This window comes from Pelecanus crispus, chromosome 2 (genome assembly GCF_030463565.1).
Source record: "Pelecanus crispus isolate bPelCri1 chromosome 2, bPelCri1.pri, whole genome shotgun sequence".
NCBI lineage: Eukaryota > Metazoa > Chordata > Aves > Pelecaniformes > Pelecanidae > Pelecanus > Pelecanus crispus.
The window spans coordinates 16,363,269-16,386,264 of NC_134644.1; positions in this window are offsets into that span (position 1 = coordinate 16,363,269).

Sequence of the window (22,996 nt, forward strand, 5' to 3'; positions counted from 1 at the left end):
AAATGAAAATAGAAAAAAGAATATACAAAAGTGAACAAAGAATATACAAAAGTGAAAAAAAGTTGATTCATCAGTGGTTTCACAACAGAAGTATTACTGAGGTCCAAAGTACTAAGAAAAATATATGATAGTTGCATGAATGAAAATGTTAAAGAATATTCTCCAGATATTAGAGAAACCACTCCCATATATTTTATGTGTTTCCTTTCTCTTTTCTGTGCAATTGTCAGCTTACAATTAATTTAAGCCATATGAAACTCTGCTGTATCAATGGAGCTGCATATGGGTACAAGAGTTCATGTGCACGTGATAAACAGAAAACTGGTACCACACTGAGTATAGTGTGCACATACACGCTTTTGATTCATACCATGGATTGTGCCTCTGATCTCTGAGAACTAATGCAAAAATAGTAAGTGTCCGGCTTTGTAGCATTTTCCAGACAGTCAATCATTTAGTAAAGTAACAAGTTTACTGACTACATCCTTCTTGGCTGGCTTAAATGACTTCAAAATTCAAAATGTCCTTTCTCAGCTTCCACTGTGAAATATGGGAAATCAGAAAAGTAGCTGTTTCTAATTCGATTATTTCAAAGTCCATTCTGAACTCTGTACCCTGCCGAATCAATGGCAAAACTCCAACAGACTTAAGTGGAGCCAAGATTTTATCGATCATCTGGAATAAAGGAGGGATTTTTCCAGGCTTTCACAAGAAGTATTTTAATCTGCAGCTTCTTTATGCACTACAAAAAAATTTAGAGGTCTTGACATTCTTTTATTGGTTGCATTTTGCCATTATACCTAGTATTCTGCCAGCTGACTAGAGGTGAGCCCCAAAAGTACATCAGAATGTCAGGCCTGATATTAACGGAGCCTGCAAAACATACTCTGGCTAAAGAAGATGTCACTGTTTTTGTAACTAAAGTCTCAATATACTGGAACATTTTTACTATGAACAAGCCTATCTTTGTGCTTGATTTTAACTAAAAATCAAATGGAAATAGGACCCCAAAATTAGAAGCTGTCACTGCAGTTACATGGTTGCATTGTACAGTCTTGGTATTTTGAGTTGATTCACTGAAGCTTTGTTCAGTTGTGACTGCATTTGTTAAGTTGCATTATTATTACTCATGCTGTTAGCAATATCAAATGATCTCCACTTTGCAGAAAACACCTGCCCCTTATTTCCAAAGCACTCAGTGATGCAACAGATAAGTATTACAACCCCATTTTATAGACACAGAAGCAAAAGGAGCAAAGTGTCTTTCTTCAAGGACAAGAATTCATGTGTTTTGTGTCTTAGTCTAGTCTGCTATGCAGTAGGCCGTACAACTTCCAGCTGGGTGCTGGTGATTAGGTGTTTTTATAGCAAGCTCTTTGTAATTCTTACTTTTTCCTTAGGTAAAGGATTGGTGCATAACTGTAATGTCTATAAAATGCTAAAGCTGTTAAAACACAGTTTTTGTTGTATGTCATCCAATTTGCAGTTGGGAAATGTAAAATTTGCTTAAATTGAAAACATATGTTGTGCTGGAAAGTAGGTAATGGAATTGCCACCTTTGCATGTTTGAGTCCCATGTCTTTTCTGCAATTTACACAATAATAAACCTAACTAACGAAGCTATTTTAGCCATTATAGATCATTTTATTTGGTGATATAAAAGTCTTCATGCTAGGGTTGGACAGGAAACATTTTCCATGTCTTGTAAAAACTTTCATGATTTCAAAACTGTTCCTGTTCAAAATCAGATGAACCTAGAGGCTACTGAAAATACAGTGTAAAAGAAGCTCCTCACCCATCCCAGCATGGCATAAGTGAAAGGCCAGGTACTCCTTCAGGATATGGGATGCTTGGCTTAGAGCAGGTGGTACTTTCTGATTTTCACCAGAAATTCCATACTTTATAACTGGTATAAACATTTTACGGAGAAAAAAAAAAAAATCAATGAATTCATTTTCCTTGATTAAAAAAATGTGTTTGAAAATTTCTGTCAAACACCCCTTTATATTTTCAGAAAACATACTGTGGCTGAGATATGTCTCCTAAGAGACTTTGAGCTGAGAGATTTTCTTGTTCTCTCCACTCAGAAATAGGCACGTTTTTTGATATTTATTTTATGAAACACAAGCAGCCACCCTTAAAGTGTGGATTCAAAATGTGCTGTGAGAAAAGCCTGTGACAATATAACACAGTTTCTCCATTGCTGTCCTTCCCTTTTCTTCTTTCTCTGCCACTGTCTCACTCTGCTTGTTAAATGTCTTTAAAGCGAAGGTTTTGCATTTACCTTCAATCCAATGTGTCTTAGATGTTTTATTTTACTTGGCTGTATTTTAAACTTTTCTTTTAAACCTTTACTCTTACCTTCCAGAATTTCTTCCTCTTTTACTTGACTGTTTTCTTCCTGTCATCTTTTCCTCTTTCTGACTATCTCTGATTGTCATTCCTTTCAGGATGGGAAATGGCTGCAGGCCAAAAGTCAGAGAGCAATCATAAAAAGCTATCAAAGGATGAGTAAAAGATGAGAGTAAATATGATAGTGTTGTCTTCTGAAAGCATAATGACAGCACTTACCTGCCTCGCCTGGCTATAGACAAGGATATCTTTGTGAGTGTTAGAAGGACAAAATTGTATACTCTATTCAGACACATGACTAATTCTGAGTCATCACTAATTAAATTACGTCTGATAAATAAAAAAATGTTCCCTGAAATTTTATAGAGATAAAAACACTATTACCACCACTGAAGGCCTCAAGCTTTGATGGAGACTTTACTTTGAATATGAAATAATGGCAGGAAGAAGAAATTAATTTATATTCCCTCCCCCAAGTCTACTTAACACCACCAAAGGTGGTGGCATACCCTCTGCTGATGTGATGAGCTAGCAAAAGTAGTGCAGTACCTGTCCCCTGAAATTCCCTTGCTACTTCAACTTGTAGTTGCATCTTGCTTTGTATTCTCTCAGCTTTCTACAAGAAAACATCACTTGACCATAAATAAAATAAAGTCAAATAATATTCTCATAATCCATCAGTAATGATTGTATTTTAATTTCCTTGAAGTTGACTTGATGTTTATTGTCTAATTTTCTGCACCATTTCTGTTAGACAGTGCAATCTGGCATTTCTTATGTCAAAGAACATAACATGATAAAAACCTCACACTGAACCATTGTCCTTTCTCATTATTTGAGCTGCTTTCCAAAGACTGCTGTTTACCAGTAAGGATGGGCCAAACACCAGGCACGTGAAGGAAAATACTATGAACTTTTGTGCATACCCATAATTCTTGGTTCTCCAGCTGAGGGAGGACAAGAACTGGTGAGAAGACCTGACAAATGTAAAGGCATGGATGAGCTTATAGAAATTTATTTCTTCACAAAATAATTCTTCACCTGTAATGCTAGAAACTTTACATTGTTGAACAAATATTATGGCAGGAAACATTTGAAGTACACTAGTAATCACCTTCTCTCATTGCCCAAGAGTTTAAACAACCCTCTATTAAAGTGAACCCATTTGCTGAGCAAAAATTACTTCTTTGCCTTTTTCTGCATTGTTCTCATTTTATTGTTGTCATGGTTATTGCCATTATAATTAGTCCCATTGCTTCTGCTGTTGTGCCAGTCATGATAAAAATCAGATGATTTTTAAGAATTCCTGTTGTGAGAAGAAAACTCTTGCAATTCAACCTCAGAAGGATCCCCTTTCTCCTTCTGTTGAGCTTTTACTCCCATATATATTTCAGAACCATACCTCAAGGACACCCCTGACCTTTTACAGCCAAATGTCACAGCCTTAGCAACTAAGGTTAAAACCGATAGATCACACTGGAGACAAATATTGGTGTATCATGCATCTCTGTATCATGTATCTTCAAGTAAAACACTATTGATGCTTATGCCATGCCATCTTCCTTGTTATATATTTGTGCATTGCCTAAACCTCTGGATTTCTAATCTATGGTTAAGATGTCTGGATGACAACAGCAACACAATAACATTCTTATACCATCTTTGATACTCAAATGCCAGACATAGTCCTTTTAAAGCTACCAAGCAATATATTAAAATTTGTTTGGGCAACTGCTGGAGTGCAAATTGTATAGCTGATTTACTTTGCTAGAAAAAAAATTCTGCTGCAGATCTACTTCTTTCACATATAACTCATTACAGCTTGCTTTCCCATTTAGGACCTGGTGAGGCAGAACTAAATGTAAGAGAGTGTTACCCTCTAACAATGCCTATGGAACAAACCAGTGTCTTAACACACTCACACTTGTCTTAAGAGAGCAATGTAGGGATCTAGTAATGTTATGAGCTTAACAGAGTTAGTCTTTTCATAAACTTACATCAGAACTGTATTCACCATGTTGGGGAACATTTTGACATGACCTCATGCTGGAGGCAGCTGCTTGATTAGAGTAATTTCTGGAAGAAGTTTGTCTGTGTTCTGCTTCAATAATTTTTTTTTTTCCCATCATTATGCTAGACATGTGCTTCAGCTGCAAAGACCAGATCTGTATTCAAACTTCTTCAAAGTTGGGGAGCGTTTGATGTCTAAGGGCAAATGAAGGTTCTGCACAAAATAAGGTTGCAGGCGAAGGCACATAGCAATTACTGTGAGATGCAGGATGAGAATTCCTTGAAAAACGTTGATGCTCTTGTTCTTTACTTTGTTTATGGCTCTAGGGATGAGTTTCAAGAGGCAAAAGAGTGGAAATAGGCCAGAATATGTCTCTGTTGGGCAGTCTGCTGTCCCAGATGTTCTTCCAGAGCTCTTTGTTTATATATGCCCATGTCTGATTTTCTGCCACAGTAAAAAAATATTCCCAGTGAAAGCAAATATTCTCATAGTCTCTGGAGGCAAAATCAATGCAGTGCATCAGACTGTGGCTTTGAAGTCCCAGTGCAGGCTGGAGAATGAGCTTGAAGCAGAATTGATACACAGACTGGATGAGAGGTCTAACATCCACGAATCCTGCTGGCTGCAGCCCTTGCTGCTGACACTGAAGAAGAGTGGCAGGTTCATGGCAAGATGTGGTGACACTGACTGGAAAGGGCCTGAAGAGACTGTGCAGAGCCCTTAGCAGCTGAAAGGAGCCCTGGGGAAGAGGAAGTCCTAAAGGGAATACTGAGACAAGCATGAACAGGATAATAAAGGATGCAGGGTACATACACTACTATATAAATCTCACTGTGATTCTGGCTTTATCTGTCTGTTAACAACCCTGGCATGTGCAAACTTAGCTGCTTTTACTTAGTTTCATATTAGCAATGTAAGGAACCTGGGCAGCTCTGCCTCTTTTTCCCTTGTTAGTGCTATACTTTAATGGTTGTTATCAAAGAAGGGTTGAGGTTGGAAGGGACCTCTGGAAGTCATCTAGTCCAACCCCACTGCTCAAGCAGGGCCACCTACAGTCAGTTGCCCAGGACCATGTCCAGATGGCTTTTGAATATCTCCACAGATGGAGACTCCTCAATCTCTCAGGGCAACCTGTGACAATGCTTGGTCACCCTCACAGTGAAAAAGTGCTTCCTGATGTTCAGAGGGAACCTCCTGTGTTTCAGTTTGTGCCCATTGCCTCTGGTCCTGCGGCTGGGCACTGCTGAAAAGAGCTTGTCTCTGTCTTCTTTGCACCCTCCTTTCAGGTATTTGTATACATTAATAAGATCCCCCCTGAGCCTTGTCTTCTCCACGCTAAGCAGTCCCAACTCCCTCAGCCTTTCCTCATAGGAGAGAAGTTCCAGTCCCTTAACCATCTTAGTGGCTCTTCTTTCTCTCCAATATGTCCACGTCTCTGTCATACTGGGGAGCCCAGAACTGGATACAATACTCCAGCTGTGGCCTCACCAGTACTGAATAAAGAGGAAGAATCACTTTCCTCAACCTGCTGGCCATATTTTGTCTAATGCAGCCCAGGATGCCATTAGCTTTCTTTGCCACAAGGGCACATTACTGGTTCATGCTGTCTTGGTGGTTGTTATACTAAAGACTCATTTCATAATAAGCTCCATCACTGGCTTCTTACTAGCCACCAGGTGTTGCTGCCTGATTGCTCAGGAGAAGCTCTGTTCCCCAGAAAGTTCTCCTGATGTTTCTGGATAACATGCTCAGCTCTGCCACACTGACAGGCAGGGCAGAAAGTGCTGCCTTTGCCATAATTTGAGCTCAGGGCTGAGTTTGTGCTTCCCGATGGGACTGTTTGGACCTCCTGGGTTGTGCACAAAGGCAGAGAGCTCCACTTTGCACTGTCTGCTCAGCTGCCCCCAGGTATGGCAGAGCAGAACAGCTTCTTCTGTTTGTGGCGGGGAGCCTTGTGAAGATCCTCATTTTCTGCACAAGCTAGCTCACAGGTTTTGTGTGTGATTTGCATATTAGTCATATTCTTTCAGTATTGGTACCTGAGAATGGGATTAGCTGAAGTCCCCATCAAAAGCACTGAGCTCCAAAATAGTTCCACATGACACAACATAGCCCCAAGTGACAAAGCATGCATTATTCTCCTCTCCCAGAGTGTCTGGAACAAGCCATACTGAATGATGTGTCACATATTAAGAACAACTTTATTTTTATCCTGATGGAATTCCAGGAAGCTAACTCCAGTGCCCTCACACTGACTGAAAATGTATGACGTGTCCTAATAGCTACAGGAGGGACAAGGCAAGTATGTAAAAGGGACATCTAATTACTTGTTCCAGAAGGAGCTGAAGTGTTGTTACATAAATGGTGTGTTTCTGACAGGCTTGAAGGTATCTAATGATTTGTAACACTAGAAGAATTTTGATACATTCAGTCTAGAAGGGCAGATCGTTTTAAGTTTCTTTAGTGAGGCTTATTGTAATTTAAACTAAATTCAAGAGAAGACCATGTAACAGGGCATCTTAGCCTTTAAACAAGCTCCTATTGTTGGAGTAGGACAATATCTCCAAGTTCAAAATGTTTCAGTTGCATCTTTCAGTCCTGCAAAAAAGTGGAAATCAACATCTTAAATTTGATGGTATGGTTGTTCTAATTCATGTTTTAGAATAATTGCAATTTATTACCTATGTGCAGTGCAACACCTATGCAAGCTTACTCAATGAGCAGGGACCCATTATTCTCAGCATGCTAGAGTTCAATCTTGTTCTGTCTGCATGCATCAGGCAAAATGCGTTTGCGTAATTTACACAGTGTGTTAAGGTGAATGCGAAGATACATCATTTTTCTGACCAACAATATTTGGAACTGTCTTACTGAATTCTGCTGTTGTGCCTCTTAGGTTTCCAGCTACATGTGTTTACTACAAGTCTTTCTTGAAATACAGGATTTCTAATTGTGCCTAGCAGCCCCCTTTGAGTGCCAATCAGATCCTCAAAATATGTGACTCAGAAGAGATTTTTCCCAGTGCACCAGAAGTATCAGATATTCCTGGGGTGGTGAGGGGAGCTGAGGGAACCAGGAAAAGCAGAGTTTGGAAATGAAAATCAACCCAGTGGCCAAAAGTTTTTTCCAAACTTCTTAAATCATTTAATCAGGAAAGCTGCTCCAGCCAGATGAATAAGACGTTATACCACACTATTTTCTTGTCTTTTTGAAAGCAGCTAATAGAAACAGTTAGGGTTCTTAAAACAAAATTGAGGTATGCAAATTTTCATACAGAGGGAGGCATCTTAGGTGTTGTGATACAAAACAGTGTAATTACACCAAAACATTTTAGACATTTAAATGTCAGGACTAGGAGTTGCTAAATGCAGTTAATAATACAATAATGTTTTCTGAAGAAAAAAATGCAAAAGGTAAAAGAAAAAATAATTAGTTAACATAATAATAAGGCTTAGCTTTTAGCAGCTGCTTTACATCTTCAAACCATTGCTAAATTATTAACTAATTGATACCAGATCCTCCACACACTAGCTCAGTGCAGAGTTGCGGGGAGGATGCCAGCAGAGTGCTGTTGTTGGCTGGGTAGGTAGATGAATGTTGCAATGTGAGTGGTAGGAAGTAGTAGTATTACCATATACAGCACAGTACTAGGCCCTCTGAGTACTGGTTCTAGCAGTAGTAACCTTGCCTTCGAAAGGATATAATTGCTCTTATGGGGTTGCCTTACATGGAAACCAAAATGATATCAAGCTTTAATAATTAAATTATGCAGCAAGTCAGAGGAGGATGGATTTGTTCTCAATAGAACACAAGAGACTACTTGCTTTGGTGACCTAATTGCTGCAGTTTTTTTTAAAAAAAGATTATGATAGCTGATTAAAAGGAACCAGGGAGCTTATTCACATTTGCCAAGAGCACACAGCAAATCGAGCTTTATGACTTGAAATGAACTCGGTGCTTTGTCCAGATTAAATTAAGAAAGGAGGTCACCGAAGTGAGGAGTTCAGAAGAGCACTTGAGACTGGAAGTATGAGAAATGAACAGCAGAACTGAAATGAGAATGGTGTAAGGGAGACAGAAGCCATTTTCTGCTCCTACCATTCATTTTCTTCAGAGGCTAGTGAGCAGAGAGAGGGGAAACTTATTCAGGAGCAAGAAATGACAACAACCCATCCTATAAAACTGCATTAAAAATATAGTCATGAGAGTGAGTGGGCAGTGACGGGAAATCTTTGGCACACGTCCAGCTGGTACTAAGTAGGACTGCTGCTGCGTCCAGACACCGTCAGGGGAGCTCATTTTGTTGTCTGCTTGAAGGAAACATGCCACAAAAACTAAAAAAAAATTAGAGGATTCTGACACTATAGGCAAACAGCAGTTTCTCTATAACATATGTAGGCTTTCAGGACCTTGTGGTACATTCTGTGTTTATAAAGAAAAAGTGGTAGAAAACATTAATGGTGAAGTCCACAAAGGAGATTCCAGTACAGCATTGCAGGATGTTGCACTCTGGTAGCCTCAACCTTCCTCCTGCTGCATAGGCAGGATTTCCTCACCTGAAATAGGGAGGATTTAGGTGTGTAAAGTTTGGATTCCTTCACCTGAGGTCCAAGTCTGCACAAAGCACCCATTTCTCCAGCTGTCAAGAGAACAAATTCCTCTGAACTTTCTTAGGTGTACTCTTCAGGACATGAATTGATGTACTTTCTCCCTGTTCACTGTGAGTGAGTTTAGGGTCATCAAAAAACAGACTGCTGATTTTTAGTTTCCCAGGTTAGGGCATGTGGCTTGCAAGAAGTGGCATCACCAAGCTGCTATGCAGAGCTGGGAGTCAATTACAATGACAAAACAGGGGAGGGAGAAACAGATGAAAGCTCTTACCTTTTAATGTGATCAGTGCATAGCTACCCTAAGGATTCGTGACAAGAAATCTTCCTTGGCATTGGGGTCCTACTTCTCTTTGCTGCTCTGCCCACCTGTGTCAGCTGGGTGGCACACCGCAAGGGTAGAGGAAGCCCCTGCTCACAGTGGAGCTGCAGAGAGGCAATCAGGTGGGAGACAGGAGAGGTGGGCAGGTTATGAGATGTTGTTCCAGCTCTTCCCAAATAGTTTACAGTCTCCCGGCAAGTAAACTGTATTTCAGGTTACCTTTCCAGGGCCAGTGGGGGATAGAGAATTTAGCTCAGAGCATGTCGTGTCGTGCTTCACTTGACCCACATGAGGGATGCTAAAAATCTCTTACACAATTATATCCATATGTCACTGGCAGGATATTTGCCCATTGCCATTAACTAACTTTGTTATGATTATTGCTATTTGGAAAATGTCTCAAAAGGAGATTTCATGGCATGCAAATACCAGCTGGCCAGGTCAACATTCCCCAGCGCAAGAAACCATTTGGAAATGTGAGTGTATCAGCTCTTGGTACTTAGAGTGGAGCAGCACATGAAGTTCCTGACAGACTCCTCAGCATCTTCACACGTAACGGGCCATGAATGTTGCTGCAGTGCTCTGCACTGAAGGTTTGTTCTGAAATGCAGTCTTGTTAAACATTTTTCATGCACCTTTCCTGAACCTGGGCTGAGTTTTTCAAAGGTGTCTATGGGAGTTAGCTGTTTCACAAAGATGAATAGTAGAAGTTGTTCTTTGTACTTTTTAATGTCCATGTATGGGCAATTTATGGCAGCTGCTTTAAAAATGCTATTGAAACTTAATCAAATACGCGAATTGCTGTGTTAAAAAATACATAAAGGAACCATGACATATTTAATGAGGCTTTCACATTGGTTTGTATGACTTCTGCTATTTTGTGAAATATGCCCTGTCCATTACAAATTCTTTTATTGAGAGAGGGAATCTTGGCCAGGGCCCCAAGGTTATTACTCACTGTATTCAAAGGGTACTTGGGGGATCTTTAATTTCCAACTGGAGAGCTGGCAGAAGGACAGTAGGTTTAACATTGTCTCTGAAGGATGACACCTCTAAAAGTGCCACACGCTGCTTATTACTGCAGTACACTGGATGGGAGCCAAAGTCCCAGTATGGGACTTGAACCCACAAGTAGTTGGCTGTGAGACAGACATGCTACCCACAGAGTCACAATGACACCTAGTAGCATCTTAATTTAATAGACTACTTTTTTCAATGGCAGTTTCTTGTCTTGCATTTTTATGGTCTGGATCACTGAAAGTTTATTTTTCACTTCAGCATGCATTTATGGAGAATAAGACTGCTCTCCTTTCCTGTATCGCTGTTTGTAACTATGAACAATATACTCTTCAATAGTTATGTCCATTTAAAAGTAAACAAAAACTGAACACTTCATCACCAGTTCCTCTAAGCTCCTTTGAAAGTTATGACAAGAAAAAATCTAACTTGTTTTAAAAATAGGCTGGGGAAATATCTGAGTCCACAGAAGGCCACTGCAGCCACAAATAGTCATACCTTTTTCAGATGTTTTCATAGATGCAAAAACTGAAGACAACCAGACTAAATCACTTAAGCCAAAATTTTCAAAACCAAAAGATTTTGTTTGCTCTTGCATTTGAATGATAGATTTGAGACACCCTATGAATGTGTCATTAGCACTTGCTGAAAATCAGGTCTCGTTAAGGTACCTCAAGCTGAGCCCAAAATAACAGGAACCAAAACTACTAGTTGCTTTCTGGCATTTAAACTGGGGAATGTGAGTCCTGCTATAACGTGTTTGAATTTGCAGCAACCAGGTGATGGACCTGCAAAAATGGAGGCAAGAAAAGCAGGGACATGAACCGGGGCACCACTGTGCAACGCTCAGGCTGCTGCAGCCCTTGTGTGAGCGCTGACATGATGTTCCTCCACATCATTCATTACTGATTAATGAAGCCTCTTTCTGAAGCACTGCAAGTTTTTCAACACAGGTGTTTATCACTTATTTCTGGAAGTGCAGAAATTTGGGTCCCCGGATATCTTTGTGGTAACTTGGTAAGAACACAGTGTCAAAAACTGTGATTCTGGCTGGAAAAAACATGGCATGGGGTGAGGCAGGAGGCAGCGGGGTGCAAGGGAGAAGGGGAGGAGGGGTCTGAGTTGGGGGAGTGAACGCATCTGATGGAAGACAAAGATGGGCAACACTGGAAACACTTGGGGCAGAGCTCCCTTGTTCTGGCACAAAACCCCAGCACTTCTGCCAGCGACAGCGCAAGTGCTGCTGACAGGGGCTCTTTGTGTGTTTTATTTTCTTGGCTTTTGGTCTGCAAAAGGTTGGGCACCCTTCACCAAAGCACAGATCCAGATTTGCAGGTGCCTGGGAATGGAGCTGAGGGAGTGCTGCCCCAAGCCCCCCCCAGGCCTGCTGCTCCTCTCGCTTAAATGAGCTTCCTTGTATTCGAGTGTTTGCATAATCCAGGCTTAAACTCTGAGAGCTTTACAATGTGTTTGCTATCCAGATCTGAAAGTTTATTTTTGACCATAGCTAATAAATAGTTAATACTCACATTTGATTAAAAGAAACCTTTACTAAGAAAAAAACAAACCCAAAGCAAAACTCATAAACTCCTTAAATATCAGAGAGATTTAAAAAAAAAAATATATATATATAAATAAAACATTAGTGCACTCAAGGGAAAATAATATCATTTTGATCTCAGTTAGAAAATATATTTGTCAGCACTTAAAGAAAAATGTAAGCTGTTCTGTCAGGTAACTAACAGTATTTTTAAGACTGGTGAAGATGATACCACTTCAAAAGCACTGCCACTAATTTATATGTTCATTTGAATGCATCAGTTTGAACACAATGCATTCCTCGCTGCAAGATGAAGTTGGTAGGTTTTTTAGCTAGTAGAAATTTCTCCATGGGCCTTTCAAGACCTGCTTGGACACCAGTTCTCCAGTAACCTTCCAGTGGCATCGGAGACTCCCTGGCCTTTGGGGCATTGCTGTGGCCTTTGAAGCTCTAGGCAGGCATGGAGCTCTTCTCTGCAGCTGGGGTCTTGGGTCATTTTCCATAATGTAGGCATAAAAGATGACATGATCTAAATATCATAGGTGCCTTTTGTAAGGAAGGGGAAGAACACCCAACTCAAGAGGGAGAATCATATCATTCCTGGATCCCCAAGATCTGAGGCATCCTAGACACAAAAGCCAAGTCCAGTAAGTCACTGTCTGATGGTGCATATTTTTCTCCAGTGGCTCTAAAGATGGCACGAGGTCACTAGCACTGACCTGGATAGCTAACGTTTCAATATTTGAAGTTAGATGATCTAGCCTATGGTCAGTATGAAGTATTTGAAAGATGCATGCTTTCCTAGCAAACCACATTTCTCAGAAGAGCAACTTTATCTTTTAAAACACAGTTTATACTTCTTTATCTTTTCTTGACTTATTCTTGGCATTAAAAACTGTTGTAACAACAATGTCATCAAGGATGATCTACAAAGACAAAAAACAGGAGGAATTTTTTTGAGAGATGAAAAACCGTGTGTGGTGTTCTTTGCCTTATGGTGGTCTTGTGGTTGAAATCTGGTCTGCATTATTGATAGGACCATTAATTACTACACATAATTAATAAACATTTTCAGAAGTCTACTTCCCTCCTTCTTCCCATAACAGTTTTGAGCACCCATCACAACTTTGCATATGCTCAGCTGCAGAGTGGGGTCCTTATCTGAGATGTGATCAGTATGTCTATCTCAGACATGTAATTAAGAAGTACACTTGCCAGCAAATTTCATTATTGAGAAGTCACTCAGAGACTCATATAACTGTTACAAGGAAAAAAGAAAAGTAATCAAGGAATTAACTGTTAGACAAACATTTACCTATGAGTCTATTAATTAGTTAACCAGCAGTTCAAAAGTAATTCTCATAGCTTTAATATGGAAGCTATTGAATGGCAATGTGTCTATTTTAACTCCATTTTGAAGGGGTTATGATGCTACCAGTTTCCAGAAGGTCCATTCATTTAGTATTTTTCTGAAAATCTTAGCTTTGGATTAGATGAGAATTTCATCCCTAATTTGGAAAACAATGGGAAGAGCAAAGAAACACATACTGAAACCAGGAGAAGCATCCCAAGAATTCTACATTATAGAAGTTAAATAAAAAGAGCCCAAATGTTATTTTTTTGTCTAACAGTTTATAAGTGGTTTCTAGAATATGAAAGATGAACTGGTAACCTGAATGTTTTTGGGCACCTGGGGCTGTCAATTCTTCAAAGAAAAATAAAAGTAATGAATGAGAAGGTTGTATTAAACAGGGACAAACTACTCTACAGAAATATTCAGTTAAGGTGCATGCAGTAAATGTGCCTCATTGTCACTGAAATTTGCAGTTAGAGTTAAATTGCTTTGAGAGCCTGCTCCTCAGTTCCAAGGCATATATTGCAAGCCATAGAAAAAGGAAACACTTCTTATAAATCACAGTGTCACAAAAAGTGCAAAAATTACTACATTGTAGCCTACAGTGAAAAGATTATAGTTAATGCACTAAGTATGAAATCTGTTAAATTCAGAATTTTTTCACTTCAACAGCTCTCAGGACATGTGAAGTTTTCTTGTTTGTCTTTAGAGAGACAAAATGGCCATAGGCCTAGATTGTTAACTCAGTAATTTTCACTACCATTCCTTTAACATGGTGTTCAGGTTTGTGGATTATATAATTATTTTCATTGGAAAGCACGTTTTAACATCTGGGAGTCATTTGAAGGAATGTAATCAACTACGTCCTTTTTTTTTGGAGAGTATCTTCTGTTAATATTTAACCCATAACTGATTGCATGATTTACCAATTTAACCCTGACCAACTTGTGAAATTTATCATCTTTGGCTGTTACTACACAAATCTATCATGGTAAGGGAATTTTTTTCCAGTTCTGCCTGTATACAAAGCCGTTCTTGTCTATGGCAGGCTGCTCCATTCATGCTGGTCTGCTGTGTTAGTGGGGCTAACACTGAGAACTGGAATTTCCTAATTCTGGTGTAAACTCTTCAGGGTGAAGGTTATTTTTTGACTGTAAAATTCCTTCCTCAACAGTGGGCCAAATCCTGACATACATACTTACTTTCTGCATTGTCATGTTTTCAGTCTTCACTCTATCTAATACACAGTATTATATAGTATAATGTAGCTCAGAAGAACCTTAAAAGTTGGTCAGATAATATTAAAAGAATGCAAAGGTGATTTTGAATATGCACCCCACAATACTCCTGGGGTATGATCCCAGGATTTTGTGGCCTTTCACTGTTTCACAGATTTTGCAGGACTGATGCCCAAATAACATTAAGTTATTTTTCAAGACTGTGGTGGGCCAAAATCAGGTCTTATGGAAATGAGTGTCAGCTTTGTCTTACCCTCACTTTTCTTAACCCCCCTTCTTTGAACTATGAGGTCAAAGAGGGGCTGGGGAAAAAGGCCAGAAAGAACAATATAGCAATAGAAAGGGCAATATACGTCTTTTAAATAAGGTCTAGGAAAGGTCAAATAGTAAAGAGGTGAGAAAAAAATAACAAAATAAAAGGGCAGGTGCAAGTGAGAGAGCTATTAAATCAGAGATGAAATCAAATTGGGGAATAAATCAAACGATAGAGTCTAGACAGAAGAAAAGGTTGCAGGCCCTAGAAGTGCTGGGAGAGACAATATGTCAGTGGAGACAAGACAAATCAGGATTTGCACACTTCTAGTGAAAGAGTGCCCAGAAGAGCACATCTTATAGGGGAGGGAGATGCAGGTGGGGAATTTAACTTCTGTGTATACAGTGAGTGTGCAGAAATAAGATCAAAATCAGTTTGTTGCTTGATTCAGAAGGACCAGCTCTGATGGCTTAAATATTGAGTCTTCTCATGATGGAGGAGAGCAGCATCCTCCACCCAGACAGAGATCCGGTACTGATAATAATACCAAATGTTTGTGCCTGAACAGAGGAGGGGAGTTGAGGGAGTTCCCCAGATATAAATCATCCCATAGTTAAGTAGAAATTGAGTCTCCCTTCCTTCCACGATAATACCACAGACATTCTGGGGTATGATTTAATCTGGTTTGACCCCAAACTTTTGTAAAGATAAATTTCTGCACATTTTTGGAGAGTCCTCATTCACTTGAAGGTAAGAGTCGTGGTGGTTGCACACATGGAAGATCGATGGTTTTGCTGTTGTCTGATCCGCAGAGCAGTTACACTGTAACCATGCATATTATTGCCCCTGTAATTGCATCCATCATACCTCCTGTAAAAACAAACAAATGGACTCCCAAACTCACTTAAAACTAGATAAACAACAGTTCTTTGGCAAAGTGACAGATACTTATTGCCTGTGAGTAGCCCATAACAGATAGGAAGGACAAGGATTAGGGTGGATTTGTAAGCTATAAATTGTAGAAATCCACTCCAAGTCTCCAAGCCAGACTCTTCCCTTAACTTTGCTTGAGTTATGCCAGGGATAAATCTGTCCTTCTGTTGAAACTCAGTGAAACTTTGTGCAGTCTCCTTTTACTGTGTCAGTCATTTATGTGTTATAAAATCTAGAGCTTCACAAATATAAGTTAGCCTGGTAATTTTTTCCTCCCAATTTGTAGAAGGATGAAATTTTGCATTTTCTGTGTGTCTGCTTTTCTGCATAAAAATTTAGCAGATGAAATTCATTAGAAATAAGTGAAAATGCTGCAGAAATGTGTTTTTTATCTGCATTGGTTCTGAAAGAGATGAAAACAAAATTGCCTTTTCTAAAATATGCATATAGATACATAAAAAGAATTCAAACTTCTGCTTGTTTTGCTTTTACCCACAATAACTAAAAGTACAAAGCAATTAATCAAGACTAAACAAAACAAAACAAAAACACCCAACAACCAAAAAAACCAGAGGATTAGCTGGCACTCTAAACACTAAATTACTGCATGGGTACACTAATTCAACATTAGAACAGATGTGACATTACTCACCCTAATTTACTTGGCCCATGTGGATTTTGAATGCCGTGCCTGGTGACCAAGGGCAAGCCAGCAGTTTGAGCAGTGCCTTGCTTTGGGGCTATCCTGGCCACACATGTGTATCTGCTAACTCCAACTGGAGTGCGGGCAGGAGCAGATGTGATGCTTTCTACGGCATACCCGGAAGCTAGCAAGCTCTAATTGTGCTGTCTTAGCATGTCACTGGTGCCCAGGTGGTGCTCTGATCTTTCAGACTTTATCTCTGAACGAGAAAGTCCACACAGGAGTTGAAAAGCAATTTAGGTCACAGAGAAATGTTCATTGCAGGCAGCTCTGACAACTAAAGATGATCATTCCCTCACCTCGTTGCTGCTCCTCATCTGCCAGACAAAAGGTTTGAGTGCACTTCTAAATTCTGTCCAAAGTCACTCAGGGGTGAAGGCATCACAGGATCATCAGAGCTTTGCATCCTGTGCAACCTTGCAGTAAGCAGCCCAAAAGACCAAAAGCACTTTAAAAACTTTAAAACTAGGTTTTATCTGAGTAAAAGCTGAAGGAACAAACTTACCATGGAGGAAGTCTAGAATGAAACGCAGTAAATTGAGAGTTTGTAAATGAAATTCCTCCTGCACTGTGTCCTGGCAAGACAGGGGCATTCTGACAGGACCGCTCTGAACTTCAGCAACTCAGCGGTGTTCTGGGTTGTGACAAATTTTACAGTCTGTTTTGGTTGCTACATTAAAAACCTTTCTTTCTGTAATCTCTGTTGAACCTGTGTTCCCTGCACTTCTCAGTGGTCTCTCAGTACTTCAGGCTCTTCCCTCCCTTGCTGGGTCCCTCATGCTCATCCTGTGCTCCAGAAATGTCCCTTTTCCTGCACCCCACCATACCATATTATTTCCTCAGAGGGCAGGGCCTCTCTCTTCTTCAAGGTTCCTTCAGACCCAGAGCAAAAGAAGCAAGGGATCTTCTGTTGTACTCCCTTCTGAAAAACACCTGGCATGCATTAACATATGGTTCCCATGAAGAACAACAGAAGTCCTCACAGTAAGCTCACATTGCCGAGGGAGAAGGTAATAAGCTTGTTCCATCAACTATGGTCTAGTGGTAACCTGATTCAGTTACAATCCATCTTTAATATCTGTTACCTTTCAGGACCCCAACTCCTACCTGTGCACCCAGGTCTTTGAGGAGGCTTCTGCTCCTCTCTGCATGTGTCCCTTTAGCATGGGGGCACCTTCACCCTCCAGTGCAGAGTCAGGCTTGGAAACTCTTGGTTTTGTGCTCCCTGAATCAGATGCTCTGGGAAGGATGACATGTGCCCGAATGTGAGAAAACCCGTCTGATCTGCATTCAGGTGGGTTAGACAGTCTTCCTTCACATCACACTTTCCTTGGGCAGGATGGTTATTTCTGACCACCAGCTGGGAGCCATTGGGAGCTGCAGCACCTGCACTGCTACCTCCAGAAGTGGATCTCTGTGGCTTTGACCAATCTGTATCTAATTTTCCTGCATGTCTCCCTGTAAACAAGCATTCTGTTTCAGCTTAACAACATCCTTAGCAGTGAGGAACATAAAATATAGCAGAGGGAGACAAAACAGCATGGTGAGAGGAGCAGAAGAAAGCCACCTGGAAAATCTGACACATGCTCTGACCACTGGTTCATGTTTTCTGACTTTAAAATGGGACAGGCGAGAGTATATACCTCTAATGGGACTCGAGAAGGCAGAGCTGAACTAATAAAGGCAGAAATGGAACAAATGGGAAAGATATTGTACAGATAGGGCACTGTGAGAGCACTAAGAGAAATAAAGGACTGGAAAGGACGATGTTCCTTCTCAGATGCAAAATGGTCACAACCAAGAGCTGATTTAGTGACTAAATGGCCAGAAGCAACAGCATCTTTTCCCTTTTTTCTATGTTTTCTGGTCTGTGTGACAACAGTTTATTCTTCTAAGTCACAGACACTTAGGCTTACATCCATTCCTGTTGCAGGAAGGCAAAACATAAATTAATAATGATGCTTTCCAGAAGTAGGGTGTCAGTGCAGATCTAGTTCTGAAATGGATCCAGCTTCTTGGGGAAAATACCTAACAATTCACTTAGGTTTGAATCCTTGATGTTTCATTGTTTTGAGTTGATAGCTTAACAACAAATAGTTATTTCTTCTTGTGGAAATCTTTGTGGGTACAGATAATTTCACACAAAGGGGCGACTCTCCTTTGCCTGTCTTTCCTTTCCTGTGAAACACTTAACATTGTTATTTGGAAGAATCTCAGCTATGTGCTGCATTTGAATAGAAGGAAGGAGTGTTGTGACAGCTAGCGGGGGACATAGCAAGGTGCTTAGTGTGGTTGTTTTACTGTGTGTTGCTCCTTTGGATTCTTCTTCAGAGTTCTGTACAAAGACAGCTGCTGCAGATTGAATAATGCATCTTGAGCATATTAAATGTATCCTGCATATTCAACACTGAAAATAAATATCAGATTCTCATACTATTGTGTATTGTTCAATAAATTTGGCCCATTGTGTGCCATTTCCCTAGCATGGTTTGTCTTTTCTCTCTTTTGCCATTTAGCATTTTATTTGCCTCCTTTCTTTTTAATTTTAAGATATTACAATCATTCCAGTATTGTTCAGATGGAAACAGGACTTCTCTTCTTGCAAAGTCCCCAGGTGAACTCTGAAATAAATAGAATATAGTTGCTGTTGTCTGATATTTGCTTGGATCTGAAACTTCATATCATTCACACTGTAACAGACTGTATTTTACAATCAGGAGGCCAAATCCATGGTTGGCACAACTCCACTGTACTCACTGGAGTTGAACTGCTTTATTGAGTTGCCTTGTGAACCTAGTTATTGTAAGTAGATGTGCTGTAGTCCTTGGAGTGGAAATATCAGTGCCTTTCAACATAGCACAACTTTAAATATAACCCCAAACTCCTTTAATTCCTCTAGGGGCATTATGTTATTTTTATTAATAAGTGGGGAGGGTCTTTTCTCCAGTATGTTTCATTAGCCTGTGCTGGTAGAGAGGCCATTCTTTGAGTCTATTTCAATTGTAAAATTGGAAGCATCTCTATGACATAACCACTTTACAAGGGTTATGTGAAACTGGAACTGTACTTCTGGGAGTGAGATCACATCATAGGCATTGACCAGTGTGGTTATTTCATTGCTCAAAATACTTGGGGGAAATCACTTCTGAGAATTACTTTGTTATTTTAAATGTGTTTCTGTGCTGCACATCCCACCCACCTCCAAGTTCCAGCCTGGCCTTCAGCTACTTGGACTCACCTCCTTCCCCTCCATTCAGCCAACTTTAGCTTTAGCTCACACTTCTCTTTGATTTTCCAGTTCCCAAATGAAAACTGTTTCCCCATGGACCACTGTATGTTAACCAGTCTACCACCAAGGTCTCTCATTTCAGGTCTCAAATTAACGCTTATCTGTCATTACCATCTCCCACTTCTGCCTATTTTAGCCATGTCTATACCTGTGAATAAGGCTCAAGTGCTCATTCACAGCTATTGATATTGTTTAATTACTAGGCTGCTTCTGCCATCGCAGCCACCACTCTTGCAGGTGAGGATTCAGGGAACAGTGTGGGATGGAGATGGTTCCCAGTGGGCAGCAAGGGTCAAACAACTGTTTCAAGGAGGATGGAGTTCTGCTGTGTCTACACAAGCTGCCATGTGCCTCTTGCTCTCCCAACCTGTTTGATCTGATATATGAACAGAGATGTAGCTGATTTGTAAATTCTAGAGGGTCTGATTACAATTTTCCTATTCTGACTGACAAATGATGACCTGGACTGGGACTACCCCATAAGTAGCCACTATATATGCTGAGATGAGAACCAGGATCTCATTTCAGTTGTAGGCTGCACATGCTATGATGAAGGACTGCCTTTTTCCCTGCTTTTAGTGCAATGTTAATCAAATGAGTACCGATATAATACATGATAACAAATAATCCTATTTTTAAGTCTTAATTAAAATTACATTTCACCTTTGGAAGAAAGGTTATACCTTGATGTTGTTTATTCTGGCTTTCTTGCACACACTTACTGTATATTAAACTATAACTCGAGGTGATGAATATCCAGAAGTTGATGGATTTTAGAAAATAAGTTTTTCATTAAGAGGAAGAAATCACAGCCTAGTTTATAAAAATATTCTGAATATTTATTGCTAACAGTAGCTAAAGCCAAATCATAAATTGAGCTGTAAAAGTTCTGTTCAGATGATTCCATTTTTCAGAAAAGTCTCTGCATTGTTCATATCTATGCATCCAGATACCTGGATTTCTCTGGATGTATCCTAGGAATCAGACAGAGAAAGCATCTATACCTAAGTAAAAAGATAAATGAGTATTTGAAAATATGTAGCTTTTACATGTCTTGAACATATAGCTATAAACTTTGATTAATATCAATACAGCTGACTGCACTTGTTCTTTAAACAGTAAGAAACCTTAGATTATTACACAGGAACATGTGTCTCAACCCCTCCTTACTCCCCCACTTGTACAGACTATAAGAGGGATACTCCATGTGGAGGACTAGTATAATTATAATGATAATAGTAACTATTCAGTTACTGATCTTTAAAAAATACTCTTATCCTTGTGTAAGTTATTTGTTCATGTGGACTGCTAGCAGTTCTTTGTATGTATGTTTCTTGGCTGGTCTGCTGCCGTGTAAATCAAGTCTTACTCATTTATTCAACAATCTGTGCAAATTTAACATCATTTGGTTAATGATTTCCCTGCCAAATTCAGGAAGACAATTGTATTTAACTACAAAACTCATTTTAATATCCTATTTAAAAGTCTAATCAAACCATCACTATTTTGCCTTTGATTTGTTGTATCTTTGTGTGTTGTCTTGGAGATTTTGATGTTGCTTCCTTCCAGCTCTATTGATATTTATAACATGGACAGTATGTTTCTAGAGGTATAAAAGGGTGGAGAAGTGCTCTCTGATGGGGTACAGTTCAGGTTACGAAAGGTCTAAGGAGGACACTTCACTTCTAAAGATGGAGATGCTCTATTAATGACCATGTTAAAAGAAAACAAGCAGCTAAAACTGGAGTACATGCTGTGGCAATCATGTTCATGGAATTAGCCATGGAACTTCAGGTTTAAAAAATGAATACTAAACCCAAAGCCAGCTCTTTGAAGAGAGCTTTCAGGAAAAATAAATATATTAACATCTGCAAATAATCCCTTCTACAGCAAGAAAAATACATAGATTAATAATAAAGAATGGTGAGTCAACATGCATTCTCAATAAGGCAGTTTGAATGTAAAATATTAAAATGCCTCTTGTAAAACAAGTCTAGCCTTTGGTGGGTACTGGGATGGGGTACTGGTTGGCAAACTGCTGCTGTAAAAAGACTGTAGGATCCAGTGCAGGATTTCCCAAATTCTGAAATCCAAGAGCATAATTATATCACATGCAATGGGCCCCATTTATAAACAAGATGGTTCTGGTGCTATAAAAAAATGCCAGGTTTTGCCCAGTCTAATCACAAAATGAGAGAGGAGTATAGAAAACAGTGATTTTTACCAGTTTCATTACTTTTCAGTGTTGTAGCAGCAGACACAGGAAAAAAACCCAGAAAGATGTAAGCAAATTACTTCAGTAGGGCTGCATTGTCCTTATAGTTTACTATTGGGATGGTCCCACAGCCATGCTTTACCTCTGTAACAGGAGCAAGACATCCATTTTCTCATGCACAGACTGAGTAATGGTACTGCCATATTTTATTTCCAAATTAGAGGAAACGTCACTCAATGCTTGTATTTAAAATGAGAAGGAAGAAAAGCATTGCCTTCATGCAGTTTAAAGAAAAAAACCCAGCTAAATCTGTTAAATATCCACTGACATTTGTATGAACTTAAAGCAAAGCACGATTCACATCTTGGATTACCACAGTTCATATATCATATCAGGTAACATATATCGACTTTTAGACTGAAATATTTTGATTTTCTGTGTAGTAAAAAATTTCACTGGTCTGTTTATTATGCCGAAGACCCTTGGAAGGCTCCTGTAGCCAGGTAGCCAAGACCCAGCGATGCCCTGTGTGCAGCCTATAGGCCTACTGAAGCATCTCACAGTAAGTACAAGGGTAGAGCAAGATATACTGTATCTATATGTGCATACCTGCAAACACAGAGGATTCAGCCTCCTATGGGAAGCTTGGAAATTATTTAGCCATCTGCTCTGCAGATCACTCAGTCCAAATATAAACAATTTGGACAGCACATAAAGGAGATTTCTCTTGTTTTCTCTCCCAGACACATTCAAAACTGATCCTGAATTTGAGGTCTTTCATTCAAAATTATAGCCCAGGCTACAGTCCCTACTGGGAACTGACATAAAGCATTACCTATAAAAGTGATTCAAGTGTTGGTATCTGCATGTACTTCTGAGCAGCTGGTCTATATTTGATGTATATCTCTGTTTCTGCCTCAATTATAGAAAGGGACAGTACAGAATGAGCTAACTGGCAGAAATCTCTGAGGATCTTCCTTTGAAATCAGCAGGAATTTTAGCAGAGTTTTCTTTCTTCTGTGGCTGCATGGAGAAAATCCTGGCATGCTTGAACCTGCTGTGCTTGTGGCTGCTTTTGTCAGTGCTGGAATCTGCCGGGCATTTTGTAGGCGCTCAGGAGCATCCCAGGGAAACCAGGTTTCTCAGCCTGCTGTTGTTGGCT